General features: G+C 41.5%; 3 long non-coding RNA genes across 3 annotated transcripts; all 3 read right to left on the minus strand.

The window, feature by feature from the left end:
• Window positions 1–1,596: 1,596 nt before the first annotated feature.
• On the minus strand, window positions 1,597–4,117 carry LOC143127171 (uncharacterized). Its single transcript, XR_012987529.1, has 3 exons — window positions 4,047–4,117; window positions 3,777–3,889; window positions 1,597–1,657 (listed from the first exon to the last, which is right to left on the minus strand). It is a non-coding gene; the product is annotated as an uncharacterized LOC143127171 (long non-coding RNA).
• Window positions 4,118–5,492: 1,375 nt separating this feature from the next.
• On the minus strand, window positions 5,493–6,210 carry LOC143127166 (uncharacterized). Its single transcript, XR_012987528.1, has 5 exons — window positions 6,129–6,210; window positions 5,950–5,975; window positions 5,793–5,814; window positions 5,658–5,685; window positions 5,493–5,549 (listed from the first exon to the last, which is right to left on the minus strand). It is a non-coding gene; the product is annotated as an uncharacterized LOC143127166 (long non-coding RNA).
• A 404-nt stretch (window positions 6,211–6,614) lies between these two features.
• On the minus strand, window positions 6,615–7,311 carry LOC143127177 (uncharacterized). The gene is made up of 3 exons (XR_012987530.1): window positions 7,253–7,311; window positions 6,785–6,961; window positions 6,615–6,646 (listed from the first exon to the last, which is right to left on the minus strand). It is a non-coding gene; the product is annotated as an uncharacterized LOC143127177 (long non-coding RNA).
• Window positions 7,312–8,891: the final 1,580 nt, after the last annotated feature.

Consider the following 8,891-nt stretch of genomic DNA (forward strand, 5'->3'; position numbering starts at 1 on the left):
CTCCTCGCAAAGTGCGTAGAATAGACGCACTTTTAAGGGCCGGGTCTTGATGAAACTCACCACTCTCACAACCTCGTTCAAAATCTCATTCAGGTCGGGACTAACTAAGCTGCCTTGACACGAGTGCTTCCCTATGAATAACACAGTGCGTCCATTGCGCATCGGGTGCTACCTGGGCCTAGGCTACAGATAAATGTTTTTTTTTTTTTAAAAACTGTTTTTCACCTGGCATGTCTCCAGTTTGAGAAACACTGCTGTAGGCTACCCTTTCGTGTCGGCAAGTTTGATTCATTATAACCAGCCTTGTTAGTGCATCGTAGATGATGACAATTCACACATTATCGATGGGGAAGTAGGCCTATCTCATACTAGCCTACACGTCATATTATCTTAAAGTTAAAAAGTTAAATGTTAGAGAAGTGAATGTTGCTGGATTCATAGTAGCCTAATAACGAAGACAATGCCAGGCTGAACGAGACCGTAACTGAGGGTGAGTCTAATATTATCAAACGGTCTAGATTCTCGGCAAGTTAGTTATTAACCAAGCCTTATTCTAGTATCGTAGATGATTGCGTTCATGGCAATTTACACATTATTGATAGGGAAGTAGCCTACATCACATAGGCTACAAATACATCTGGGTAGTTATAAAGTTAAATGTTAGAGAAGTTAATGTTGCTGGCTTCAGACCGCGCATCAGGCTAACCTACTTACTGAACGAGACCGTAACCGAGGTATAGGCTATGAGTCTATGTAATCAAAACGGTTGTCTAGGTTCGCGGCAAGTTATTAACCAAGTTTTTTTTTGTGTATCGTAGATGATAGTGTTCATGGCCATTCACATATCGATGCTGTCAGATCAAAACAACGTGGTGGATCTAATTTGATTGGATGTCATGCCACACACGTTATGCACACAGGTGCAAAAGGAGATAGAGCAGTCAGTGTCGTGTGAATATACTTTTTGATCTTTTGGTTCGAGGAAAGTAGCGAGTCTTTTCAAGTCAAATGGGTCAAGTCCAAGTGAAGTCACGAGTCACTGATGTTAAAGTCCAAGTCGAGTTGCAAGTCTTTTTAGATTTTGTCAAGTCGAGTCTAAAGTCATCAAATTCATGACTCGAGTCTGACTCGAGTCCAAGTCATGTGACTCGAGTCCACAACTCTGCTGATTACTGTAACTACTTATACTATTAATATTAGCAAAATGTGCATCAGCATTAAACTTTTTAAATATGTTTAAATCACCAGCATGAATAATTTTATTGACAGTAAATAAGATCTGAACCACACTTACACTGACTGAAGGGTGAGACACGGTATCTCGTTCTGTGAAGAAATAAGATGTCAAAATAAAATCAGTATTTAAAAACATGTCTGCTGACGTTATTGTGATATAGTGATTTCTTTTTAAAAAGCATTAGTAAGAATTTCCAAAGTTGTTTGAAATCTGAAATGAAGTATTGTCTATGTAGCATTTTACCTCTTGTGCAATCCTGACTAGATGTTGCAGGACCTCGGGCATCTGTGTCTGCTGGGGAGGCTGCAGGAGGTGGTTGAAGACGACCCTGATGACCACCTGTTTGGGGGGAAGGCCACCGAGAGGCAGGAGGATCAGCTCCGCCTTCTGCTGGGGAGAGAGCAGCTCCAGGACGGCCAGCTGGGGACAAAAAGGGGGGACAGAGAGCAAAGTCCTTTTAGGCAAGTTCCTCCACTCGACAGCCATATTGTAACGCACTTTGGGCACTTATTGGGCATCTATTTCGGGTAGAACTGCGTGCGCAAGGCTTCACAACACCAAACTCGTTCCAGTGGCAAGATCACAACACATGATTGATATGATCGATGCACAGGCATGGACTGGCCATCGGGCGTACCGGGCAATGCCCGGTGGGCCGACGCACATTTTTGGGCCGGGGCTGTCATGATTTAATAATAATAATATGCGGCCCATTGGTTGATTTTCTTGACGGACATTGGGCTAGTCGTATGACATCTCTCAGCCCTCCCCCTCCCCTCCCAGGGTTATCAAATTTTGCCATTTGAGCCGTCTGACCGCGGAGAGAAGTTAGTTTCCGTCTGTGAAATTGTGAAAATGGATAGTAGGCCTAATAAACCACAAAAGCGCAAGGGGGGCGCACAGAAGCTGCAAGACAAAAGGCTAAAAAGCCTACAAGTGGACGCAGCAAAATGTGTCAAAATCACAGAAATGTTCACCCCAAGGTCGACTGTTACAGCAGGTGCAGGGCCGTCGACATCGATTGCACAGGCTGAAGGAGTGGAACACAGCTTTGATGTGTAGTGTATTAACACAGAGGAAGGCGAAATACAGGTTGATTCGGAGGAGGAGGAGAGAGACGTTACGTTTGATGTGCAGTGTAGTGACAGAGGAAGGAGAAGTACCGGTGGATTCGGAGGAGGTGGACAGAGACGTTACGGAGGAGACGTTACCCAGCAGGGACAAATTGAGGAAGAATAGCTACTGTAAATGTTAGCAGAATGAAGAGGGACGTTTCATGCAGGGAGGGCTGTTGTGTGTGTGTGTGTGTGGAGGGCTGGGTGACCACCTGCTCCTCCGCTTTCGATTGACATGCATTTGAGCGTTTCTCTGCAACATGCATCAGTAGCAAAGAAGCCATCTGCATTTACATTGCGCTATTCGATTGTCGTCGACGCGGAGAGGAGAAAAAATAAAATAAGTTATCCACAACAAATCAACGAGTGGTCGGCCTCAGAACGCACTCAACTTTTTGAGATCTGAAGTCAGTCATGATTGGTCGAAATTGTTGTCAATCTTGACGCAGTACAACAAGCAAACCTATCACATTTCTGTGCGCATACAGGCAGGTACACACGTACAGTAGGCCTAGGCTACACATGCATGCACTCAGAAAGACACTAGAATGAGACAGCAATTATGATAGCCTGTAACAATGAAAATGTTTTGGGATGTGTGTATCTTCACTTAATAGTATCTGGGGAGATTGTAGGCTAAAAGAGTGTAAATGCTCAACATACGAAATAATTACAGGACTCATTTTATTCAGTCAGACTTAAAACATGCATAATAATAGTAGCCTATAGAGTTTTGTGCACAACCTCGTCCTTGCTGGTTTGGAGGTGGTCACCAGTGGGTGTGTGTGTGTGTTTTAATAGCCTTTGTTTTCAAATAATGATATGAGTAGACTCGGTGTTATTTTAGCTTGCCATAAAGTTATAGTTTGCAGGTGTTATAGCTTACAGTTATTATTTGTAATATATAATATTAGTGAAACATTGCTTTCCCAGAATGGATGATAAATGTGCGCATATATCCTCTGGTATGTCGTGTGCCTCAGCATATCGTATAAATAATCATGGTGGGCTGCCATGGCCAAAAATGCCCGGGCCATTTTTTGGTCCCAGTCCAGCCCTGTCGATGCACATACACCGCATGTTTGGCACAATGTATTCACGTCAACTTTTGGCCGCCGAAGGGATAGGATATGTGTAGACAACTGCCATATTGGTGTTACAATATGGGGAGTTTTAATATTAATGTGTGCTGTACAGCTTTGTATGCCTTTAATTTAACAGGGGTGCGTTTCCCAAAAGGATAGGATCCCAGGATAGTGGAAAGAGTGGCAGGAAGTGGAGAGAGTGGCAGGAAGTGGAGAGAATGGCAGGAAGTGAGTGGGAGAGAGACATGGGATGGGATCAGGAAATGACACAAACCAGTAGCCAGTTGCGCCACAGAAATAAATGTTTCTTACAGTATGTGGATAAAACACATCACTTACCGGATTGAAGTACTTATTGGCATCAAGTAGACTTTTGAGCGGGACAAGGCCAGAGAATTGCCCGTAGTTGTTGAGAAGCCACGCCATGCTATTGTTGGAGATACATCCTGGATCTAGGAGAGACAACACAAGTACATAAAATCAGTTACATGTGATATACATGATGCAGACATGCAGTATTCATGCAGACAATACAATGCACATACAAATATAGACTATTGCATTAAGAGATCACAAACATATTTCAGGAACCCATGTCTTAATTCTGACCTGATGTGTTTCTGGACAGGAAGGGCAAAATGAAGAACTTGAGAACGTTCTTGGCCTGCTCCTCTGTCATGAGATCAAACTGATAACTCAGCTCACCCACACTGGAGAAATTAATACAGTTAATTGTTAATTATACAATTGAAAGTTACAAAGCAGTGATTTAATGATAGAATAGCATAATAATTACATATGTCATATCATATGCAATAGTAATGCATGCCATCATACTATACTGAGTCATACTGCATCATATGTTATCATAAATAAGCTATGAGCAAAGGTGGGGGTGCCGAACCACAGTCGTGGGTATATCTTAAGTGCCATATTGCAAATGTACAACAGTTACACACACAACTAATCAAGTAAAAATACACCATATTGTGTTTTCTATCGTTAATTTTGTTAGTTCATTCTCCGCCCCCCAAAAATAGTTCCAAACAATAATTTTGCCATCTACTGTTACCAAGCAACGTACTGTAACTGTAGCTCTGCAGCTGAGTTGAGCAAGAGAGACACAATAATAATGTGTTTTCACGCTTGTCCTCCCGTTATTTGGTAATCTGAACACTCAACCTACTCAATTTTCTCACTTAATAACTGTTTGCCAAAAAATGTGACATTGTGAAATTACTGTTCTCTCGCTTTGGAACATACATGTACTGGTAGGTTTCACAGGTGAGGTTCTTCCTGCTGACACAGTGCAGAAGTTCTCCGGAGGCGAAGGGCAAGAACGGCCGCAGACGGTCACCAAACAGAGAGGAGATGAAGTCGATGTCTTCCCACTGCATGTCACTGAGCGACTCCAGACGGAGCTCTCCAAGAACATCCAGGACATCAGTCACAGATGGACCCATGATCCTCAGAGACTGTCAGGAGCAGGAACAAAAACAAAAAGAATGTTGAAAAAATTAAAGAATAGAAGAACAGAAGAACCCTAATACTTTAGAAAATGACAAAAGTAACTCAAATTTGTCACAAAAGACCCCAATGCATTACCATGTTGGAGAACATGATGAGAGCTTCATCCAGAACGGCAGAGGACTTGGTGAGGAGCAGCTTCCAGGTCTCCCTGGAGTAAGTCATGTTGCTGGACAGCTTGCAGACCAGGAGGTGGGCCAGGTGCTGTGCCGTGAATCCTGACAGCTGTACAGACACATAAGCAACACAGAGTTTAAAATCGTTACACTTTTGGAGCATTTTTTTTCTCCATGTAATATTTATTATGTACTTGTGTCTTGCATGTTGAGTTTTGTCTTCATTGAGTATTATCTCTTGCATGTGTCATAGTATTCTCTGCAAATCATTTGGCGAAGCGTTTTTTTACTTGATTATTTTAATTCATGTCCATGGTGCATCATTCTATGAATGTGACCAAAGAGATGTTTGTTTACATCAAAGTTACCCAGGACACCTTTATCCCGTCTCACCTCTGAGCAGGCATACTGCTCCAGACTGACATTACAGGGGACCAGGCCAGCTGCCAGTTGAGACTGCAGGAGAGTGCTGTTGACATGACAAAATATGATCAGCTGGTTTCCACTCCTTTATAGGTTTCTATTCCGTCTGTTCAACTTTTCTTTTTATTTTACATATGACATGAATTGAACTTACCTGTTAACACCTTCACAAATTCTGGTTTCTATACAAAAAAAGAAGTATCCAAATTAAGTATCCAAATTAGGTATCCAAATTAACAGCCTTTTCTCAAAATGGTAGTGGACAAAACATGGCAATACTGAAACTTACCATTAACTGGTGTTGTAGGACACTAAATATGAAGCGAAACAAAAGTCAAATGTAAACATTTTGTAAACACAATTTTTACTGTTAAAATTTACATCAAAATATCTGTATATAAATGTTGTTTAGAGTCAGACTTGCTCTTAAAAGAATACTATCTCACCTGAGCAGGCAGAGGAACAGCACAATCTGCTCGAGAAAGAAAAGAGTTCATGAGAATGTGAACATGAATATTTGGAAAATGTCTACCTGCTTGTGTGTGTGTGTGTGTGTGTGTGTGTGTGTGTGTGTGTGTGTGTGTGTGTGTGTGTGTGTGTGTGTGTGTGTGTGTGTGCTACTCACCTAGTGGACTGAGCTGGAGCAGCTTTTCCACAGCTCCTCTGATGATGGGCTTCAGAACTCCTGGTACTGATGTCACAGACTCACTCAGTCTTGGGATTCTACACAGCATCGCACATCGAAGGATAGGAAGAACAAAAACAAACAAACAAAAATGCTAAATGCATAAACATAGACAAAAAAATAGAAATACCACATCACAGTATGACAAAATAATGGGAGCCAACATGAGGAAAACTACTTGCAAATTTTTGACAAAAACAAAAAGTGTGTGAGGAATACCACATCACAGGATGACAAGATAATTGGGACAATTGCATTTTTTTGAGGTATTAAACATAGATACCTAATTGTATGGTAAGACAATGCAGATACCAAATCACATGGAATAAAACTCAAAAGTACAGTCTGTTTTTATCAATAAAATCTATCTGTAAGCCTGGTCAGCCTCGGCCTTAAGGTACATCAGGGAATGTTGATTGGACTTACATTGCCTGGTAGAACTCACAAGGTGCTTCATCCTAGGAAAGTTAGAAGTAAGAGAAGTGTGTTAAGCAAGAGTCTTTGAAGGGGACTGGACCGAGTATGAGTAACTGTTTGGCAATACCTAATAGTTTCTAATATGAATTCCTAGATTTTGTAATGATTCTCCTTTTTACCTGTGTGGCAAGGATGATGGTGAGACCAAGAACTTCTGGAAGATTCCTCTCCACAGGTGACTCTAGGAGGTGATCCAGCACTCTGCTGATGACCTCATCTTTCCCTTGGGCATGAGGGAGAGGCAGAACCATCAACTCAGCCATCTGCATTGGACTGAGAAGATCCAACACCTCCAGCTGCAGAGAGAGAGAGAGAGAGAGGAGTATGTTGGGATGAAAAGTAAAATAATAACAGAGAATGAAAAAGACAGAGAGCGGGGGAGAGAGCAGGATAGAAAGAGAATGACAGAGAAGTACAGAGTGATATGCAAGAGATTCATCACTATGTCCTATGTACAATCAGGATATCATTCTCAAATGACTGCATACACACTACTAAATGGATTATCATGTCCATTATTGATTCTAATCTACTATGTAGAGACACTGGTATAAGATAGTGATTATTGAATAGAGAGATGTACATACTGGATCAAAGGCCATGTTGAGCTCAAATATATCTTCTAGCTCCACAAGGAGGGAGAAAGGCCCAAAGTTGTTTTGCAGCCAATAAAAGCTGTCATTAAGGGCACAAGCATGTCCTGAGAGAGAGAGAGATAGGAGAAGCATTAAAGAACCCATGAAATAACAAAATAAAGCAAATAACACACAAAATATCAAATACTGTATATTATACAAATACACTAACTGAGATGTACAACACAAGTCCCTTGGATTTGGAAGTGACTGACATTCATCAACTGTCACCTATAGACGCACTGAAAAGGGATAATTAACAAAGGGATTCAAACAACAGACTTGCGTGCAACCAGCCCCGGACATTTACATATGTACATGTGTGTGTACTTTTATCCCTCAGATTGTCTTCATGAGTATATTGAGTTTAGATTAGATGTTTCAAACGCCAATAAGGTTGTAATTGATCCCACCTACGCTGAATACACTTCTCCTGAATTCTTCATTGATAAAAGTGTGGATTAGGTTTCTGTTCATGCAGTAGAGGCCAGTCATATACAGTATACCACATACAGAACACCCCACTTCAAAAACCACCTGAAGACCCAACTCTTCTGAGAGAACCTCCTCTCTTAGGAATACTGGCAGCTGGACATGCTTTATCTAGCACTTAACCTTCTTCCCTATCCTGAATATCCCTCTTCTCCTTCCCTTGACTTTGCTTGACCTGTTTCCATTTACTGCACTTAAAATATTCTAGTGGCAACGTACCTTTATTGTTGGAAGTTGCTTTGGATTAAAGTGTCAGCTTAATGACTAACTGTAAATGTAAATGTTACCTGACATAGCATTTTGTCCATCCTTTACATTAGAGTTCTATGTTTCTCTTAAAGCTCTTTCTTTGCTTCTCTTAGAGCTCTATGTTTCTCTTAGAGACCATCATATGACATACAGTTAGGTAAAGTGTTGCTAAGAATGCTATTATGAGAATGCCAATCTGTGGGAATGCTAATCTGTGGGAATGCTAAACGCTATAACACTTAAATGGTGGTGAGTGGGCTACCTGAGGAGTTGCTGTTTAGGTAGGGCAGGATGAAAGACTCCAGCACCATCCTCCTACTAGGCTCCTCCATGTAGTGGAACTGCTGCACAAACGCTCTCAGTCTGAAAGGTCAAGGCAATGTAGGATTATTCACACAGTTAGCGTACAGAGAAGCAATTTGGGATAAATGTTTTTCCCCACATTGGTGCAACCCATCACATGCTAAAACAGAGGAAATGTGTGGAGATGGAGAATAGCAAAGATCTGTCAATATATCATGTGTTTCCATAACACATCGTACATTACATTACATTGATTAATTTAGCAGAAAGGCCCACTTTTATCCAATGTTGTAAAGTATAACATAAATATTGTCATGTTATATAAAGCATTGTAATGTATTGCAACACATCACTTTGTTTTACATTGTATCGTACACATGAATGTTAAACTTACATGATCTGGAAGGTTTCACAGGTGAGGTTCTTGGTGGTGAGGCAGTGGAGAAAACCTCCAGAGGCGGCAGCCAAGAATGGGTGGGTGCCGTTCAACAGCGACGCCACGAAGGAAGCGTCTTGCCACTGCTCTGGGGTGAACTGGTCCAGTCGC

Source organism: Alosa pseudoharengus, unplaced genomic scaffold (genome assembly GCF_046254945.1).
Source record: "Alosa pseudoharengus isolate Yale_2024_CS ecotype anadromous, Long Island Sound unplaced genomic scaffold, YU_APseudo_1.1 YU_APseudo_1.1_scf_1, whole genome shotgun sequence".
Classification (NCBI taxonomy): Eukaryota; Metazoa; Chordata; class Actinopteri; order Clupeiformes; family Clupeidae; genus Alosa; species Alosa pseudoharengus.